Genomic DNA, 22,011 nt, shown 5'->3' with positions numbered 1-22,011 from the left:
GCTGAACCTCCCATACCAGACCCGCCACCTATGTTGTCGCTCTTAATTCCGACCTCTGTGAAGCAGGTGTTCTCAGGTTCATTCTACAGACACAGAAACTGAAGACTGTTCTGTGCTGGTGGCACGTGTAAAGAGGGCCATTAACCTGGAGCACGCATTCACTCCCTATCGACCATCCCCAACATTAGAGCTCTCTGAAAAGAGAATGGGCTGCTTTGCAAGGCAGCAAGAGTGTGCAGGCCCTGGTTCTTCAGTCAGCATGGAAGGGAACGGGATTCTTGTCATCACCTGGGAGCCGGACCAAAAGATCTTTAAAGGCCGTTTCCAAATCCAAGATTGTAGGATTCTGGGTCTTAGTACTTTGCCCAGCCTCTGCGATTGAACTCAGATGAGTCACGCCTTAAGGGCAGCTGCAAACTTTCTGTTAGGCAAGGAGAACTGCAAAGAACCACAGAGATCAGCTACGGGCCCCAGGTAGGAAAGAGGAACCTAGACTGGTTGAGGGAGTTTTCCAAGGCTCCAGAGCCAATCTGCAGAGTTAACCTGTGTCGACTGAACAAATGGAGGAGCCAGGTCTGAGTGCTGATCAAACGTCCCCATGCCCATCTCTCTCGTTCATCTGGTTCTTTCCTATCAAGATTATGATTCAGCCACTATTTACAGAATACCTGCTGCATGTCAAGTATGTTTCCAGAGATTATTTCACATACTCCTCCCCAACTCCATGAGGTGGGTGTCATCGGCCCCGTTTCTCAGATGAGCATGGTTAGGTAACCACCCCAGAGGTTCAGGTACTTGTGGAGATGTCATAAATACTACATGACAAAGCAGGTCTTTCCAACCCCAAGGAAAACTTCTGTCTCCATCTGCCGCCTCCTAGCTTGTGCAAGGAAGCAGGAAGCACTCTCCTTTCTTAGCTTTTTCCTAAGACAAACTGCCACTGACGTGCCAAGTTCCACAGTGCCTATTTCCAGCCCCTCCTGGACATTGTCCTGATGGATGCTGAACTCCCTGTGGGCCCGCCTGGTTCACTGGCCCAGCCCCTCACTCTGACAGGGCAAGATGGAGCGATGTCTATACACGGACAGATGTTATACACCAAGGAAGAAAATCTGCTGATCGAAAGCAGCTTTGGCTAATTGTGGCACTCTCCCTTCTGCGTGGTGCCCTGAAATAGTAGCCATGCTCTGTTCTTTTTTCACATCAGGGAGCCCCAATTGGCAACTTAAATGAGGTTGCAAAGAAGTCAGTTACACAGACCTCTGCCACCAGTTTCCATGGACGAGGCCTTGCTGATGATGTTCCTTGGGTAGGACCCGTGTGCAACTGTCTGTGGACTTGGCTTCTTGCTGTGGATAATTTGGACTCACTGTCAGGCTGCAAAAGCCTCATTTAACCCTGGGGAAAACTGGAACGTCCAGAAATTTAATGGAATACTAAGCCCAAGAGCACATGGTCTGACCTTGAACTCTGGTTCTGATCTGCTTCTGAGTTATTCTATAGCCATCTCAGCCAGCAGAACCGTCACAGGAATATTCTGTCTCTGTGTTGCCCAATATGATAGCCACTAGCCACACAGGGCCACTGGGCACTTGGGATGTGGCCAGTGGGGCTGAGGAGTTGCACTTGTTGTTTAAATGGAAGCTTAGATTACAGAGCCGTGGGTGGCTGGTGGCTGGTGTGCTAGACGCTGCTGCTCTGGCCCCTGCTGACTTTTGTGACTTCATCTCTGATCTCATTCCCCTCTCCTGGCTTTCCCTTTCCCTCTGCCTTCACTCCCAGACCTCCTGCACTTTTTGATTTTTGCATTTGCTGTTCTCTCTGCCAGCATCACTTTTTCCTCTGATCATTTCATGGCTTGCCCCTGTTCAACAGGAGGGCCTTGGATCAAGTATGTGTCTTCAGAAAGACCTTCCCTATTCTATCTAACAGTGTCTCCAGCCCCATTCCAAATTTCTCCTTATCTCTCTGAAGTTATCGTGTTTGTCTGTTTTCTTGTCTACTGCCCTCTCCCTGGATACAAATCCCAGTTTCACCAGAGCAGGGATGCAGTCTGCCCTCTTCCACTCCATCTCTGTGCCTGGAACAGTGCCTGACAGGCAGAAAGTGCTCAGTATGGTTCTCAGAATGCAGGAACTTTCTGCAGGGCAGCCCCCTCCTTCAGTGAGGAGGAAAGACAGTCACAGCCCCAGTAACTTCTGCTGTGTGACAAAATAACACAAGCATAGTGGCCTGGAACAGCAAAGATTCGTATTTCTTCCACTTCTCTGGGTCTGGAATGTGAGCAGGACTCAGTTCCACATTGTGTCAGTGAGGGTCACTCAGCTGGGGGCTGGGCTGGACGGGGTGGCCCAAGAAGGCCTCACTCACACAGCTGGGACTTTTGGGCCCTCCAGGAAATATCTCTATGTGGTTCGTCTGGGTTTTCTTACAGCATGGAGGTCTCAGGGCAAGTAGGCTGACTTTTTGTTGTATTTTGAGACGGTGTCTTGCTCTGTTGCCCAGGTTGGAGTGCAGTGGCATGATCTTAGCTCACTGCAACCTCTGCCTCCCGGGTTCAAGCGATTCTCCTGCTTCAGCCTCCCGAGTAGCTGGGATTGCAGGTGCCCACCACAATGCCCAGCTAATTTTTGTGTTTTTAGTAGAGATGGGGTTTCACCATGTTGGCCAGGCTGATCTTGAACTCCTGACCTCAAGCCTCTGCCTCAGCCTCACAAAGTGCTGGGATTACAGATGTGAGCCACCGCACCCATCTGGCTTCTGAAAGAGGAAGCAGAGGCTACCAGGCGCAGAACTGGCAGCACCATTTTCATCACCTTCTACCCGGCTAACTAAGCCACAGGGTGAGAGCCCAGATAAAAGGGGAGGGGAAACTGTCCACCTCCTGGTGGGTTGGCAGCATGTTCATATCAGCAGGAAGGGATCTATGGACACACTACACAGTCACTTCAACAATGCTGTGGTGGTACTTCTCAGCTTTGATCATGCACATGGGCCATCTGGGGTCTGGTTAAGATGCAGATTCAGTAGGTCTGGAGTGGAGCCTGAGATTCTGCATTCCCAACAAACTCCAAGAGACATCAAAGCTGCAGGCCCACAGGCTGCACGTGGAGTAGCAAGGCTGTATTAGAACGCATCCTATCTGAACCTGTGCTTAGGTTTGACATTGCAGGGCCCCCAATTCCACTTCTAGAGTGGACATCACTTCTTCGCGTTAAGCGTTACCCATTGTTGCTGAGGTCTACATGATCGGTCCCTTCTTCCCTGGCATCTGGACTTGTGCCCACATGATGCCATGGGGTAACCGTCCCATTCTACCTCCCAAGCATTTCTCATGTCTTGCTTTATTTACCAGGCTTTAAGGCCCCTTCCTTCTTTAACATTTCGTTCTCATCGTGGTGGAATGGGGCTCTTTCAGTTAGGATTAGAAACTAAACTCAAACTAGTTAAAAGGCAAAGGATTGATTGGAGCATGTATGGCTTCAGGACTGGCTGTATCTAGGCCCTCAAATGATGTTGTTAAGAAACTATTTGTCACCATCTCCAGTTCTGCATCGCCAGGATCTCTCTGACAGGATCCCCCACAAGTGAAAGAAGAGACGAACACTCGCTTAGCAACCCCAGCAAGAAGGGGGCACCACTTCTTGCCTAATCTTTCTGGCAAAAGTGCCAGGATTCTCTCTGGCTGGCCCAGCTGAGGTCATGTGTCCACAATGATGCAGTCATTGTGGCCAGGAGGATGTGTTACCTCATTGGCCAGGCCTGGTCATGTGTGTATCCCTGGAGCTAAGTGGGAGACTGGCCCCACCCAAGCCACATTGGATGAAAGCAGGAAGAGGTGATTCTCCATGTAAAATTGGAGAGAAGAGAGAGCAGTTAGGAAGCTAAAAAATTGTCCCAGTTGATCATGAGAACAGGTGTTGGAGTCCTTGTGTGATGGCTGAGAAAGCAGAGGGAAGGAACCTCATAAATTCCAGAGGGCCCACAGCTAACCAGGCCTCCCGACCCCTAGCACAGACTTAAAGGGGCTGTCGAATTAAAGATCTTTAGCACCAGAAGAATCTTGGAAATTAGCCAACGCATGTTCCACAGAACATTGGTTCAAGGGAAGCTAACTGATGTTACTTAAAAGGCTGTCTGGTCTAGGAAAGGTAAAAGACAATGGGCTAGGCCAGGTCAGCAGTTTCCTTGCTTTATAGGACTTTTCAGAGCCGTAAATAGGCTGGTGTACATCCCCGAGAATGGGGGAGGCCTAGGGACCATTGTTTGGAAAATTAGTAACCTAACTCTGTTCCTCCCCATTTTATAGATGAAGCAACTAAGGCCAAGAAGGGAAAGTGATTTGGGCAAGGTTATGCAACTAGTTCATCCTGGGATTACCCCAAATGCTGTGCTGAGACATACTTCATGCTCTGCAGAAGCATCTGTTTGTACCTCAGGGTAGCCCTGTCCTCCTGGTTGTGCTCCTGCTGTCTGGAGTGTGTGCGTTTTCCTTTCTCCCACATATCCTTGCATAAGGGTTTGTGGGCTTCTACAGCACTGCTCCTGCGAGGGCCCATGGGCACCCAGAGTGCCCAACCCCTGCCTGGGACATGGCCCTCACTGCTGCATGCCTGAGGGAACTACTGAGAGGCACAGAAAACCACATGGGTCTGTACTTAGGAAAACACAGCCACCCAACTGGCAAGGTGACGGCATTCATGAGGTTGAAGGGGCTTGAAGGTTGGCCAAATCCGGAGAGTCAGCACAGACAGACACCAAGAGTGCCAGGCTGAAGGGTGGAGGGAAAGGAAGGTTCCTAGAGCCAAGCACACACTTTAAATATAGGGAGAGATTGTCGGTCAGGGCTGGGGTGTGCTGACGTGAGGGCGACTGTTATAGCAACATTACCTTTGAGACCCTCATTCATCTGGGCACTTCATATGAACTCAATCTAAACCACTCAGTGACCCGGGCTGGGGATTATCATGACCCATATAGATCAAGAAGAGAAAAGTAGCTGTTGGTTAGTTGGCTGAACTCATGGGTATGAGCTAAACACGAAGGATTCAAGCTCTGGCTCTTCTCCTCGCCAAGTACATGATCTTGGACATGTTACTAAACTGTCTGAGCCTCCATTTCCTTGTCTGGCAAATGAGACTCAGATACGTTCCCACATCATAGCTTTGTTTTGAGGATTAAATAAGATGTCTGTGAATTAGCAAGACACCTAGCACATCCGTGGTAGGGTATCCTTAGGTGATGGCAGGAATGGAGAGGTAGGAACAGATCCACCAAGTAAAGGGTAAAGCCAAGATGAAACACAGGTCCAGCCAGCTGTGGTTCCTTCTCCCTCTTCACTGCCACTAAGAGAGGCAGAGCATTCAATGAGCAGATGGCAGTGGCTCAGAGTGCAGATCAGTGCAAAGGGCTTTCTCATCTTCTCTGCAAAGAAGGAGGGATGGCATACGTGTATCTTTGGTCATTTCCAGGTGACTCTATCCAAAGTCCATGCAGAAAAGTAGACGCTGTGAGCAGGATGGAATATACATATCCAAACCTCTAGAGCAGAGCCCGGGCCAGGCATGACTTGATCAACATCTAAATGCCACCAACACCCAAGGGCCACGCAGAGGGCAGAGACCAGGGACCACATCTTGGCACTTTCAGATGGGTTTGCAAGCACTGGAAATCAAAGCTTCACCAGGGATGCTTTAAGGATGAAAATCCTGGCCGGGCGTGGTGGCTCACACCTGCAATCCCAGCACTTTGTTTGGAGGCCAAGGCGGGTGGATCACAAGGTCAGGAGATCGAGACCATCCTGGCCAACATGGTGAAACCCCGTCTCTACTAAAAAAAAAATACAAAAAGTTGGTCAGGCATGGTGGCGGGCACCTGAAGTCCCAGCTACTTGGGAGGCTGAGGCAGGAGAATGGCGTGAACCTGGGAGGCGGAGCTTGCAGTGAGCTGAGATCACACCACTGTACTCCAGCCTAGGTGACAGAGCAAGACTCTGTCTCAAAAAAGAAAAGAAAAGAAAAGAAAATCCCAGCAGGGATTTAAGGGAAGATGCTGGGACCTGGGAGTAGCATGTGGCCCCTGAGTAGGAAGATGGAAATACAGCAGAGGCAAGAATGGCAGTCCATGTTTGTAGATGTTTTTCACAGGGAAGGTCAGAACACGTCCCAGGGAAACCATGTCCAAGATTCAAGATGAGAACCACCTGACCACATATGACTCTCTCTCTCTCTCTCTCTCTCTCTATATATATATATTTTTTTTTTTTTTTTTTGAGATGGAGTTTTGCTCTTATTGCCCAGGCTGGAGTGCAATGGCATGATCTCGGCTCACTGCCATATCCACCTCCTGGGTTCAAGTGATTCTCCTGCCTCAGCTTCTGGAATAGATGGGATTACAGGCATGTGCCACCACACCTGGCTACTTTCTTTGTATTTAGTAGAGATGAAGTTTCACCATGTTGGCCAGGCTGGTCTCAAACTTCTGACCTCAGATGATCCACCCACCTTGGCCTCCCAAAGTGTTGAGATTACAGGCATGAGCCACTGCACCCAGCCCCAGTCAAGATTGTTTTCTAAGAATCAAAACTTGACTACAGGCTGGACATGGTGTCTCACGCCTGTAATCCTAGCACTTTGGGAGGCCGAGGCAGGTGGATCACTTGAGGTCAGGAGTTTGAGACCAGCCTGGCCAACATGGTGAAACCTTGTCTCTACTAAAAATACAAAACAAAAAAGCAAAAAAAAAAAAAAAAAAAAAAAAAAAAGCCAGGTGTTGCGGTGCATGCCTGTAATCCCAGCTACTCGAGAGGTTGAGACAGAAGAATCACTTGAACCCAGGATGCAGAGGTTGTGGTGAGCTGAGATCATGCCACTGCACTCCAGCCTGGATGACAAAGTGATATGTCTGAAAAAAACAAAAACGAACAGAAAAAAACCTGAGATCCCTGATCCACAAAAGCCTGAAATATGATGTCAAATTGTATTTATATATGCAAGGGGACATTTTTCCTGAAGGAAGGTGCATAGCAGGAGAGGCAAACTGTGGCATGGCTTTGTTTTGTTGGGTCCACATAGCATTATGAATATTTGAATGATCTCCCAACATTTAAAAATTGGGTACTAGTACATAAAAATCTAAATGTTGGGCTCCTCTTGAAAAGACTCACAAGATCCAGTCACGTGGGACCCACATTCCAGAAATGGGTGGCCTCCTTTAGATGGGGTGTGTGGGACCACAGTCAGCTACACAGTCCATAGCACTTTTGTGACCTCCCCAGTGGATGTCCAATGTTGGTCCTCATTTGCCAGCACCCTTGCACTGTTTTCTTCACTGCTTTATTTTTTTAATTTGCCTGGTCCCTCTGGCTTTTTCATTTGCAACCCATGATTTGAACTTCTAATAGATGCTCAAAGGGTGGCTGATTTTAAGAAGATCATTGAAACTGAGATCTTTTTTCCAGCTTAAACTCTTTCCCCACAATCCAGTGTTGAAACCGACCCTTAGTAGAGGCAGAACACCACCTTTCCCAGGCCCAGAAACACAGATTCTTTTCCTCCTAAGGAATATGTATATGCTGTTTGTCCAAGGGCATGTTTACAAATGGCAAGCTTATCTTCTGATGTTATATAACACCAAAAGCTATTTAGAAATTACTGAAACTCCTATCTGTAGTCTCTGCAAGATACTGCTCAGGTGATAATGCAATCAATTAAAGCAATGACAATCTGGGAAATCCTTTCTTTATAACCTTGAGAATTTGGCTTTGAATGGAGACAAATCAGACAGATAGAACTCTTGCTCTGGCCCCTTTTCTGAAGCCAGAGCCAACAAGCCTAGCTTTCTTTTGAAAGGGTCTTAAGTAGGTCTTTGCATTTGGGAAGATCAGGCAAGTCACTTAGAGTCGATTTCTGAACTGAGACTCAGAGATGCGCATACTCACACCTGCGTATCCGGAGACATGTGGACCTGGAGGGCTGGAGGAACTCAGCTGCCTTGGTCCTTAGGAGGCTCCAGAACCACTGTGCTGAGGCCCAGCAGGCAAGGGCAGGACGCACAAAATGTGAGAGCAGAGGAATGAAGGAAAATTAAATCTTGGGCGAGGCATTCTGTCCAGCAAAGAACGGGAGGTGAATACATGGCACGTGGGCCTTCAGTATCCTATGAGTGGAATGAAGGCAATGCTTAAAACACTGCACCACCACACAGCTCCACCTGTACACAAGATGTCCCCTTGTTTTGGGGCAGCCGACTGCTGTGTCCCCTGTTTATATTTGCACCCAAGCAGAGGAAGTCAGTCCAAAGCTAGAAGGAGAGAAAATGATTGTCCAGAAGCTCAATGGAAGCCTTGATTAATACCTCAGTGGTTGAGAACACAGATAATAGGCTGATACCCACTCGGTTTGAGGCCTGGCAATGCCATAGGTCAGTTAATTTATCTTATCTGTGAAATGGGATAATCATAGAACCTATCTCATCCCAAGGGCAGGTGGGTGGATGAAATGAGATGATCTTGGTGCGGAGCTTAGCACGGTGCCTTGGTAAGCCTGGATAAGCATGAGCTGCTTTCTTAGGTGGATTTCCCGGTTGCTGACCTGATAATCTAACTGCAGCGCAAGTAGTTGATATGGAAAGGGTTCCTGGTCCCATGAGGAAGGGAGTGAGGATGTGAGACCGGAAAGGGAAGGTGGTCTTGAGCAGTTACTGCCATGAGCACTGGGGGCTCCCTCCCGCTGGGGATGTCTGGATATCACCTAATGTGGGACAGGCCACAGAGCTGTGCCACCTGAGGGGTGTGGGGCTGGATACTTACCCACCTACTCACATCCTGGCCGAGGGCTGCTCCCAGGGTGTCTTGTCCCCAGCCCTGCCCACTTGCAGGGCAAAGAGCCCCCCATGGAAACCGTGAGCCCTGGGGGGCATGGGCAGGGCAGGGACAGCATCTGCTAAAACTGTCCTTGTTGTTCTGACTCCTGTCCTGGAGAGGGAAGACCTGGGCTTTGGAACCACCCAGACCTCAGCCTGTAGCTTATCACAGCCTTTTACTAGATAGGTGGCCCCCTTTGCCTCTTTGGGCCTCCATTTTCACATCTCTTAAAATAGGACCAATTCTCTAACATTGCAGAACTGTTTTTGAGGACTCTGTGTGACAATGGCCATACAGACGCAGGCATGTAGTAGGTGCTCGGTTACCGTGAGCCCCCTTACTCACCAGCTCAGTTTGGTTCCATTTCTCCTGCTTGCCTGTGATCCTTATTCTGTTTCTAGTCCCGGGGTGAGCCCAGGCCGGCACCAGACTTCTTTCCATGTGAGCAGGGACAAGCTGACATCGAGACTAGTGCTTGCCTCCCAGGTGACTTCTGAGTGACAGGCTGTTGCAGTGATCTCCCAAGCTGGGTATTATCATCCTGTTTCCACCTTAGCTTTGAGTCTCAACAGTCTGTGGCTTTCATCAGATCCAGAGTGGGTAGAATAACCGGCCGGCCTAACGGCGGCTGAGCCAGGAGTGGAATCCCAGCAGAAAGAACTTCGGACCCTTGCAGCTTCCCAGCTTCCCAGGGCTGGGTGTGTGGGCAGATCTGGGGGCTTCTGCTGAGTCAGACTGTGTGGGAATGTTGTGGCGGGGGCAGGGGCGCCGCCAGATGAAATCAGGATGCCCAGTGAAATTTACATTTCAGATAAACAAGAAAAAACCCCTTCTGTATAAGTACAGTCTGGGAAATACTTGGGCCATACTTATACTAAAAAGTTATGTAGTGTTTATCTGAAATTCAAATTTCACTGGGCATCTGACATTTTTATGACCTAAATCTGGCAACACTACTCTGGTGGGAACGGAGAACAAACCTCCTGGGAGGTCTGGGTTAGAGATCAGCACAGCAACCGTCCTGCAGGCAAAGGCCAGTGTGGAGCCACTGCCTGCCCCCAGATGGCCTTCCTCGGGATCCCCTCCAGGGCCTGTAAAGCCCTCATGAGAGTCACTTTTGCCTGAAGACATTGTTTAACTACACAGTGGAATCAGTTACAGATTCACTCTCACCACACTTACCCGTAGAAAGAAAATACGATTCTTTATTCTTAGGCACCTCCACACAATGTGGTAAGAACAGAGTAGCTGCAAATTGTGTATGTGTTGGGTGGGGTTCCCTGGAAGCAGAGCCTGAGACCTGGGTTCCAGTGCCCCTGATCTGGTGAAGGAAGCAGGAGAGGGCAGGGGAGGAGCTGAGAGGTGTGGACCGGGGCACTCAGCTTCTGTCTGACCCCCTGGGGGGCTCTGGAGCCGGAATGGTACCAGACAGTTGGCTCCACCTTGAGACAAGGGAGTTAGGGTTTTGTGCTTCTGCATCCACAGGCCATTAGCTGCCCTCAGGCAGGGGGCTGGGCCTTGCAACCTCCCAGGTGTCTCCAGGTGTAGCAGCTTCCACAGCAGAGGTGACAGTCCAGAGAAAGCCACGACCACACATTGAGGATCCCCGCAACACTGGTAGCAGCTGGGTGCACCAACTGGTCCAGTAGACCTGGGCATGGCACCGATGGCACCTACTAGGCTCTGTCTCCTTGCAATGTAATAGTCAGATTCTCTCCAGGCTGCGTTAAAGAGTCCCTATTGGGAGGTGCAGTCTCCTTAGGGACTGCTCTGCCCCTCCTCTGTCCTTCCTAAAGAGTGATGGCTGTGTGTGGAGACAGATGCTGACTGTGTCTTCAAGGCAGTGGGGAGAGGGGACTTTGAATACTCGTGAGATCTGCAGGATGATGGCCTGAGCCTGTGGCAGTGTGACTGCTGGAATCTGCTCCCTGCTGTGGAGGGGTGACCAGCCCCTTTTTGTCTTTTAGGGCTATCTTAGTTTCCACTGCTGCAGCCTGTGGCCTGGTCATTTGCCCATGGTGGTATGGTCCCCATGCATGGGACTTCTTCATCCTGACTCCAGGCTTCTGTTCATCCATCAGGGCTTAAAGCATCTTCTGCCCTATCATGCCCTGAACTTTTTGCTGCAAAAAGCCAAGGGCACTGGCTCAAGCTTATCTTCCCAGCCACTGTTTACTGCTGCTACACTGCTGCCCAAGACACTTCAGAAGTGACCGTTGTTGTCATCTCCTGCCAAGTCCCGGAAGGCAAGCCACCAAGTCCCATGCACCATTCCCACAGCCCAACAACCTTCCCGACTCTACCCACTGGAATCTAAAGAGTCTGCCCACTTCTGGATGTTTGTTCAGGTAGGGAAGTTCAAGCCCCATGCCCATGAACATTCATCTTTCTTTACTCTTCCACCTTCCCTGGGAGGGTAGTGTGGATACTGAGGTGAGCCTTCTTCCTCTTTCTAGAATCCATGGGGCGGAGAAGGTAGATTCTCCCTTCCTCTCTTCTGGGGAAACTCCTTCTCCCTCAAGCCAACATTGCTTTCTCCTTCTCTGTGGGGTTATAATGGCAGAGAAAGATGGGATCAAAATGCTCTACTCATAAGGGGGTGTACATTGAGAGGTTTAGAAACATGTTAGAGTGCCCCTGTGTTTATAGCACCATTAGTCACAATGGCCAGAAGGTGGAAGTAACCCAGGTTCCCATGATGGATGAATGGAGGAGCAAAATGTGCTGTATACGGTGGAATGTTGTTTAGTCTTAGAAAGAGGAAAAATCCTGGCTGGGCACGGTGGCTCATGCCTGTAATCCTAGTATTTTGGGAGATCAAGGAGGGAGGATTGCTTGAGGCCAGGTGATCAAGACTAGCCTGGGCAACTTAGGGAGACCCCCAATCTCTACAAAAAAATTAAAAAATTAGCTGAGCATGGTGGTGCACATCTGTAGTCCCAGCTACTCGGGTGGCTGAGGCGGGAGGATGGAGGATCACATAACCCCGGAGTTCAAGGCTGCAGTGAGCTATGATTGCACTCCAGCCTGGTGATGGAGCAAGACTCCATCTTAAAAAGAAAGACTGAGAGAGACAGAGAGAGACAGAGAGAGAGACAGAGAGACAGAGAGACAGAGAGAGATCCTGTTGCATGGATGCACCTTGAGGACATCAAGCTGAGTAAAATAGGCCAATCACCAAAAGACAACTCCTGTGTGATTCCACTTCCATGAGGCATCTAGAGTAGTCAGCTTCATAAAGACAGAAAGTAGAATGGTGTTTGTCGGGCTAGGAGGAGGGGGAAATGGTGAGCTGTTGTGTATTAGGTATGAGAATGTTCTGAAGATTAGCACAACATGAATACATTGAACACTACTGCACTGTGCACTTAAAGGTGACTAAGATAGTCCGGGCGCAGTGGCTCATGCCTGTAATCCCAGCACTTTGCAAGGCAGAGGCAGGAGGATCACTTGAGGCCAGGAGTTTGAGACCGGCCTGGGCAACATAACAAGACCTCATCTTTACAGAAATATTAAAAAATTACCCAGGTGTGGTGGCTCGTGCCTATAGTCCCAGCTACTCATGAGGCCGAAACGAGAGGATTGCTTGAACCCAGGAGTTTGAGACTGCAGTGAGCTATAATCAGGCCACTGCACTCCAGCCTGGGTGACAGAGTGGGACTCCATCTCAAAAATAAAAAAATAAAAAATAAATAATAAATAATATCAAATAAATAAATAAATGTTAAGATGGTAAGAATTTAAGTTGTGTATTTTACCACAATTAAGAACAAAAAAGTGGTCTGAGTGCAGTGGCTCATGCCTGTAATCCCAACACTTTGGGAGGCTGAGGCAGGCAGATCACCTGTAGTCAGGAGTTCAAGACCCGCCTGGACAACATGGTGAAAACCCATCTCTACCAAAAATACAAAAATTAGCCGGGCATGGTGACAGGTGCCTATAATCCCAGCTACTCGGGAGGCTTACGTACAAGAGGCAGAGATTTTAGTGAGCCAAGATTGCACCACTGCACTCCAGCAGCCTGGGCGACAGAGTGAGACTCTGTCAAAACAAAAAAAAGAAAGAAAGAAAGCAAAAAGAAAGAAAAAGAAGAATAAAAGGTGAAAAAAAAACATCTGTTACAAATGTAGATATTTCATCCATGGAAGGTGAACTAATAGGCTTGTCCATTCTTTATATGACTTACTCTATTTCATCAGCTCCTGATCCTTTGCAGATAACAGGGCCCCAAAGGGAAGGGAATATTTTCATGAAGGAAAAATGCAACCAGAAATAGTCCTAGCTAGAACCACTATCAGACAAGCATGTCCAGCCTAGATGGAATTTTACAGACAAGGGACAATGCTATTCACAAAGGTTGGGAGACAGAGTCCTGGGACAACAAAGGTGGAGCTTGGACAAGCTGGGAGACAAGCTGGCTTCTTCATGGATCCTTGCAGTTTACCTTGGCTGCAGGCACGGTGATCTTAGCACACATCCATAAAAGCTTACTTAGAATTGCTGGGGCCAGAAGTTCTAGGGAACTCAATTTTTTTTTTTTTTTTTAATGTGCAATGTGATGCCTCTTTTGTATATTACAGAACATTCCTAGTGGAGCCTGGCTCAGCACCCTGTAAACCCATTAATATTCCTGTGGTGGAGTGTATAAATATTCACACTAACTGGGATAATAAAGACTATAAATAGCCTCATGTCAGTTCAGGCCAGCGTTCGCTGCCAAGTAAGTCTCCCCCCGCCCTGTGCCCCCAAAAAGAATTTCTGGATTTCAGAGCATTTGGGATATAAAAATGGTAGCTTAGGGATTGTGGACCTGTATGAATTTTATATCATCTAGAGACTGTAAAAGAACAGAGACAAAATGTAGGAAGGAACCAGAAGGATGAGGTCAGTGAATTCAACGCTGATCTTATAAATAAGAAATGGAGGTGACTGGCCCAAGGTCGCTCTGCTGGACATTGGTGGAGCTAAGGTCAGACAAGGATCTCCTACCCTCAGCCTAGCTCCTCCAGCAGGAGTTAACAGGAACCTCCAGACCCAGAGTCCGTGAAGCTGAGCCGCCCCCTCCATCCTAGTTCCCTGAAAAAGGGAGCCCTGCCTTTGGGAATGCCTCCTTATGGCTAGTATACCATGTATGGTGTGCCCCACCGTGGGCTGGTTCTGTTTTCTCTGGGAGTGGTATCTGCAGAAGACATTGTCCCGAGGGTTCATACACTTAGCTCAAGGCCTTGCATACAGATGGCACTCAGTGGACGTCTGAGGAACTGTGGAATGTATTTGGTTATTCATCACCTGTAGACCCATCAAGATAAGGATGTATCATCAAAGGGCCATATGTAAGACAGCCAACAAGCAGCAGAGAAAGAAAAGATCTTGTTTCCCACTGCAGAATCGGAGCTAACGGCGAGGAAGGCAAATATTGCTTTATTTTTGAACAACGAGCATTAACGGTCTTTGGAAAGTGGTTTGTTTCATTCCTGATGCCTAAGCCATGGGCCTGACCCCGCCCCATCCCTCTGGGTGGAATGGGGAAGCCTTTGTGCCCAGCACAGTGCTCGGTACACAAAGGGTGCGCCCAGAACACTTGTTGCATGAGTGAGTGAGTGATGAGTATTAGGGGTCATTAGTTAGAACTCTGTTATAAAAGGCACAATCCTAACTTAAACTGAAGTAAGCAAAAATGCCTATTTTGTGTATTTTGCCTGACATAATTGAAAAGTCCAAGGGTAGGCGCCTTCAGGCATGTCTAAATCCAGGCCTGCAAATGATTATTGGGGAATCTGTCTCTTCCCTTCTCTCAGAGCTGCTTTCCTCCACACGGGCTTCTTTCTCAGGTGAGCTCTCCACAGGTGTGGCAACCATGGCCACAGCAGGCTCAGGCCAAGCAGCCCTCACAGGAAGTGATTCATGGCCCAAGAAAGTGAGGGGTGGTCACTTGCCCACCCCAGGATACTGTGGTGAGCGTGGTACACCCTGAAAAGTAGTTCCTGAGTGGATTGTACAAAATGGAGCCCTGTGGAAGCTCTTGAGGCCATGAGCTTCCATCCAAAATGGGGGGCATTTCTCCCTCCAATGCATGAGTGCAGCCTGACAGGGTCTCCTCAGACCCTTAACAGCCTAGGTGGGAGAGGGCCCTTCAGAGTCCGACCCTCAGTGTTATAGGAAGGTTACCCCTGTTCTTTTCTTTTTCTTTTTCTTCTTCTTCTTCTTCTTTTTTTTTTTTTTTGAGACAGGGTCTCCCTCTTATGCCCAGGCTGGAGTGCAGTGGTGAGACCACGGCTCACTGCAGCCTCTACCTCCCCAGGCCCAGGCAATTCTCCCACCTTAGCTGCCCAAGTAGCTGGGACCACAGGTGTGTGCCACCGCGCCTGGCTAATTTTTGTAATTTTCGTAAAGACAAGGTTGTGGCATGTTGCCCAGGTTCACCCATCTTTCTATTTTTTTTTTTTTTTTTTTTAAAGAAAGAGACAGGTCAGGTGCAGTGGCTCACACCTGTAATCCCGGCACTTTGGGAGGCCGAGGAGAGTGGATCACTGGAGCTCAGGAGGTCAAGACCAGCCTGGCCAACATGGTGAAACCCTGTCTCTACCAAAAATTAGCCAGGTGGGGTGGCGTGCATCTGTGGTCCCAGCTACTCGGGAGGCTGAGGCAGGAGAATCTCTTGAGCCCAGGAGGCAGATGTTGCGGTGAGCCAAGATTGCACCACTGCACTTCAGCCAGAGCAACAGAGCAAGACCCCGTCTCAAAAAAAAAAAAAAGAAAGAAAAAGAAAAGAAAAAAAAGAAAGAAAGAAAGAAAAAAGAAAAAGAGAGACAGGGTCTTGCTCGGTTGCCCAGGCTGGTCTTGAACTCCTAGGCTCAAGTGATGATCCTCCTGCCTTGGCCTCCCAAATTGTTGGGATTACAGGAGTGAGTGACGGCACCAGGCCAGCCACCCTCATTTTCATTCTTTCTCAGGTCATTTGAAGGGAGAACATTGGTCATTTGAAGGGAGAAACTGCAATTCTGGGGAGTGTGGGTAGAGGTACAGGGAGCCAGGAAGCAGCATTGACAGACAGTATTCCTTCAGATTCTGAGGGGTGAGCATCTGGGCTCCCTTGGGCTCTACTCCATCAGTGCAGAGGTCCCTTTGTCCTCTCACTGCAGACTGAAGGCACAGCAGGCCTCCAAGGAACAACCCTGGGGTCATTCTTACCCTCATGCTCTCCCTGCCGCTTGGTGCTACAAGACTGGAGTGTTCCCAGGGCATAGGGGTAGATGCTCTGTTTTCTTATAAATCTGCTTGATTTGGGAGATACTTATATTCTCCATATCTTTGAGGTGTTAACTATGTAATAAAGTAGCTTTTAATAATGGATGTCAGTGCTTTGAATATATGAATCTACATTTTAAAATAAAAGCAGAAACAGAAAATGAAGGCACTGAGCAAAAGAAGCAAATTTAACTACAAAGTGAAAGAGCTGTTCATCTAGGCTAGTTTCCCTATGCCGTCATTAGGGTTAGCTCAGAGCTTCCTAGTAGGCCAAGTAAAAAGGGAAATAAGATCTTTACAAATTACTTTTTATCATAAAGGTAGAAATATACCAATTTTGAAAGGCATGCTTTTTTCTTGGTATTAAGTTCCAAAAGAAATATGTCATGTGGGATAATTTATAAAACAAAATGTGAGTAGCAACAGTCTCAACCATGTTCCCACAGGTGCAGATTCCCCTGCCCAACCCCTGTAATATACCTTGTGACTACCCTCTATAATAGGTGAGGGAAAAACACTAATTTTAAGTATTAACATCCCACTTTCCTGGGGTAGGCAATACCATATGTGTCTAAATATAAAGCAAACATGGAAAATAAGATAATCTCACAGTTTCTCAGCAAGAAAATCTCCAAAAATGCTTTTTGGCCACTTGAATATATAAATTTTAGGGATACAGAAAAAAAAGTCTTACATCTACCGTTTGATTTCATAATTTAATTACACACATTTGAAATCACATATTACATAAAATAATATTTAGAAATGTTCATGCAGCAATCTGTTAATGGCAAAATAATATATGAAAATATTGCACTTTTCCCATTGACCTTTTGCAAAAACAATGGTATTCTAATGGGAGTCACTTTTTGTGTTGTAGAATTTTTTTGTTTTTTGCGATGGAGTCTCGCTCTGTTGCCCAGGCTGAAGTGCAATGGCGAGATCTCAGCTCACTGCAACCTCTGCCTCCCGGGTTCAAGCAATTCTCCTACCTCAGCCTCCCAGGTAGCTGGGATTACAGGCAGCCGCCATCACGCCTGGCTAATTTTTGTATTTTTAGTGGAGACAGGGCTCCTGACCTCAGGTGATCCACCCGCCTCGGCCTCCCAAAGTACTGGGATTACAGGCATGAGCTACCACGCGTTATAGAATTTTTAGAGAATAACAACTTCACTTCCAGCCAATGGTGGAAGAGATGTCCCTTTTTGAATCCATGTATAATGTCCCCACTGGAAATTGTATCTCAAGCCCCAAATAGCCATTTGTATGGCATTAGAGCAGTTCCCCCATCCTCACCCCATTTATCTGATAGAGGGGGAATATTTGTGATCACCTCCTTATGAAGACCTGTCACACAGCTTTTAAAAATAACCTTAAAGGATGTCAAACATTTGCAACTGGGAGATCATTCCTTTAGGAATTGAGATTAAATTCTACTGATTCCTTTACTCCTTTTTTAAAAAGGTGACTCTCTAAGCACCTAAAACCAGAATTGATTGTGGTCATTCCCTGCCGTTGTGTTCTCCCCAAACAGGACTTTGTGGTTCAAAATGCAGTAGGGTCATTGACAGAACACCCTGTAATACAAGAACTTTTACAGGGCAGGATTATGTTGAGGCATCTGCTTAGTTCTGTTGTATGATGGCCAAGTGCTTAAGCTGTCCATAATGCACCCAACCCTGCAGCTCACCCAGGGTTACAAGAGGGATGCCTTAGAAGAGGGGCGCTCCCCTGGAAGACGGAGAGCTAGTGTGCTTTGCCAGGTGCATGGTTGTTGTTTTGTTTTGTTTTGTTTTTGAGATGGAGTTTCACTCTTGTCACCCAGGCTGGAGTGCAATGGCTTGATCTCGGCTCACTGCAACCTCCGCCTCCCGGGTTCCAGTGAGTCTCCCATCTCAGCCTCTCAAGTAGCTGGAATTACGGGTGTCTGCCACCACACCCAGCTAATTTTCTTTTGTAGTTTTAGTAGAGACGAGATTTCACCATGTTGGCCAGGCTGATCTCGAACCCCTGACCTCAGGTGATCCACCTCAGCCTCCCAAAGTGCTGGGATTATAGGCGTGAGCCACCACACCCGGCCCGGGTGCATTGTCTTGAACAGGTCATTTACTTTCTTGGGCCTTGGTTTTCTTATGGGAGAAATGAGGGGTTTAGGCTAGATTAGAGAAGGATTTTGGGGAGCACAAAGGGGGCATGGGGAGGGCATCATGTATTGGGGGGCTCTAGTGCCCTCTTCTCATTCCCAAGTCAACAGAGAGTAATTCTGCTTTGATCTATTTTATATCAAGGAATTCCAGGTAAAATTTCCTTTGAAGTAAAGATCTTTTTTTTTTAATTAAAAAAAAAAAAAAAAAAGAGGAGCAGCTTGTTATTGAGGTCTGTCTTCTCTGAAGTTCTCTGACTTCAAAGCCATTGGGGTCATAGTTGTCTTCCTATTGATGGCTAATGAGGACATGATGCGCCTGGTGATTTGGGGGTAGATGCAGCCTGGGAGCTGCGAGCGTGCACCATATGGCAGCACAGACGCTGCAGATCCCACCACTAAGGCCCATTTAGCTGGAACCCCATCATCCCAGCAAATCTGCTTGGAATTTTATCAGATAGAAGCAAAGGACAAGACATGGTCCTCCAATTTTGCAACATACTTGAGTCACTTGGGGAGTTTTTTAAACTTCTGATGTCCAGGGCATACCCTATGCTAATGAAATCAAACTCTGGAGGTGGGATCCAAGCATCAGTAATTTGTAACTCTCCCCATGTGAGGCCTAATGTGCTGTCAAGTTTAAGAATAAGTGCCACTGGTACAGTCGCTTGGAAAACAGTATGGCAATTCCTCGAAAAATTAAAAATAGAACTACCATATGATCCAGCAATTTCACTTCTGGGTATATACCCAAAAGAATTGAATACAGGTTCTCAAAGAGATATTTGTGTACCCATGTTCGTAGCAGTATTATTCACAATAGCCATAAGGTGGGAGCAACGCAAACATCTAGCAATAGATGAAGAATAAACAAAATGTGTTGTGCACATACAATGGAATATAGTTCAGCCTTAAAAAGGCAAGACATTCCGAGACATGCTGCAGCATGGATGAATCTTGAGAACATTATGCTAAGTGAAATAAGCCAGACACAAAAGGACAGATATTATATAATTCCACTTAAATTTTTTTTTTCTTTTCAAATTACCTGCAGGGCAAGTTCTACACAGTTCCACTTATATGTAAGTTCCACTTATATGAGGTATCTAGAGTAGTCATTTTAACAGAAACAGAAAGTAGAATAGTGGTTGCCAGGGGTTGCAGGGAGAGATGGAGACTTGCTGTTCAATGGGTATGGAGTTTCAATTTTGCAAGTTGAAAAGAGTTCTGGAGATCGGTTGCACAACAATGTGAATGCACTTCACATTACTGAACCGTGCACTTAAAAATAATTGAAATGGGACATTTTATGTTAGATATATTTTACCACAATTCACGCAATAACATACAAAGAGTAAGTGGCATCATGAATGTCTTGCCGGTGAAAGTGAGGTCTGCGGGCAGCAGCGTCACCTCTCCTCGGAGCTGGTCACACACACAGTATCTGAGGCCTGTCCCAGACCTGCTGAGTCAGCACCTGCATTTTTAAACAAAAAACCCCCAGGTGGTTCGTGCACTCACTCCACTTTGAGAAGTGCTAGAGTTGTAATGAACCAAATATTAGACCAGGGTTTAGGAGATCAGAAGATGTAGCAGACATTGTTGTTTGCCTACCCAGCATTCATTTCCTTCCTTCCTTCCTTCCTTCCTTCCTTCCTTCCTTCCTTCCTTCCTTCCTCCCTCTCTCCCTCCCTCCCTCTCTCCCTCCCTCCCTCCCTCCCTCCCTCCCTCCTTCCTTCCTTCCTTCCTTCCTTCTTACAGAAACTGACATTCTCTGAGTAGCCTCATGTTTCAGAGGGGGCTCACCTCATCCACCCCCATAGCGGTCCCACTCCCCTGACCAGTGGCTGCTTTACAGGTGGGCATGTTGCCTGGTTCTGGCCAATGAAACTAAAGGAAGTTCCACTGGAGAGTTTCTGGGAGAGGTTGCCTCTCCTTCCTTTGGAAGTTTTTTTTTTTTTTTTTGAGACGGAGTCTCACTCTGTTTTCCAGGCTGGAGTGCAGTGGCGTGATCTTGGCTCACTGCAACCTCCACCTCCCAGGTTCAAGTGATTCTCCTGCCTCAGCCTCCCGAGTAGTTGGGATTGCAGGCGCATGCCACTATGTCTGGCTAATTTTTGTGTTTTTAGTAGAGATGGGGTTTCACCATGTTGGCCAGGCTGGTCTCCAATTCCTGACCTCAAGTGATCTGCTTGCCTCAGCCTCCCAAAGTGCTGAGATTACAGGCGTGAGCCACCACGCCCAGCCTCTTTGGAAGTTTGCACATTGGAATGGGACCCAAGCAAATTCTGGAGGCATCTTGGGACCTTGGGAGCAGCTATCCTGGCCCTTGTTCACACAGAGTTATTGACTGATAAGATCCTGGGTCCACCTCATCAAAGGATTTCTTGTCATATGAGATTAGAAATGCATTTATTGTTTCAGACCACATGAGGCAGGATTTTTCATTACTTGCAGCCCAGGGTTTCTTAACCTCTAGGCTATTGACACTTAGAGCCAGATAATTCTTTGTTGTGGGGTGGTTGTGTACCTAGGGCCAGATAATTCTTTGTTGTGGGGTGGTTGTGTACCTAGGGCCAGATAATTCTTTGTTGTGTGTTGGTTGTGTGCATGGCAGGATGCCATGCCCTGGCCTCTGCCCCCTAGAGCCAATAGTCCTTCCCCCTCTCCCAGGCGTGACAACTTGAATGTCTCTGGACATTACCAATGTTCCCTGGGGATGGGGGCCAATGGCCCCCAGTTGAGCACGACTGTTGCAGCCAAAGGAGTGGTAAAGAATGTGAAGACCTTTTTATTCTGACCTCCGACGTTGCTGGAGAGCCCCAGGAGGGCAAAAATCACTGCCTATGTCCCCGCCCCAGAGGTGTTGCAAGGATCAAAGTGAGATCAGGTGTGTGAGAAAAGCAAACACACACAAGGTGTTACTAACCATTACCCGTCTTTGATGCTGCTGATGCATTGATAGCAATGTTGTAGTTTCCATTTATTCTTAGATTTCATAGGCAGAGATGTTTAACTTAACAGATGGCCAGCATGGATAGTGAATGGAATTTTCCCTCAGCAAAGGCAGAGCGGCTCATGAGACTTTCAGGCTTTTACTTGCTCAGAAATTCTGGATTCTCACCCAATTCATCAACCCCAATTCTCAATCCCAATTCATCATCCCATAAAGCCATGGGTGCTGAGGCGTTCTCCTGTTAACACCTGTGTTAAACACCATCTTGTACTTACGAAACATATTTTCACAGATGAAGAGACAGATTCCTATTTAGCTGCTGAAGAGAGGTCGATGCCCTTGGCTCACACATCTGTGGATTTAAGACCCACAGAGTCAGGGGACCCTGAACAACCTCTCATTGTCTTTTGCTCCCCTTCCTAGAATCTGCTGACACATCAAGGCCACTTTTCTTAGGAGCCCCCTGACTACCAAAATCAGTGCCTTTGGATTCATCTCTTCTGGGAGAGTTCAGTGTCTTCTGAAGTGTTACAAAACGTACTTCGGGGCAAGAAGGCATACACGAGGAGCTCGACTTTATAGAAAGGTCTGGAGGAGAATGGGGAGGGTGGGGACAGGAGAGGGGACGGGGCTGTGAAAGGGAGGCGTTGGATGCACCTGATCATTTATGTCATCGAATACTTGCCATGTGCTCGGCAGAGGGGCTGGTGTTGGAGTGGGGAGCAAAGGCCATTAGGAGGCAGCTGCAGCCCTTGGGGGCCTCATGATCTACTGGGGAATGTGTGGAGGACATTGGGTCAT

The sequence above is a fragment of the Macaca mulatta genome, chromosome 10, assembly GCF_049350105.2.
Source record: "Macaca mulatta isolate MMU2019108-1 chromosome 10, T2T-MMU8v2.0, whole genome shotgun sequence".
Taxonomy (NCBI): domain Eukaryota; kingdom Metazoa; phylum Chordata; class Mammalia; order Primates; family Cercopithecidae; genus Macaca; species Macaca mulatta.
Note: the sequence above shows the minus strand (reverse complement) of the source record.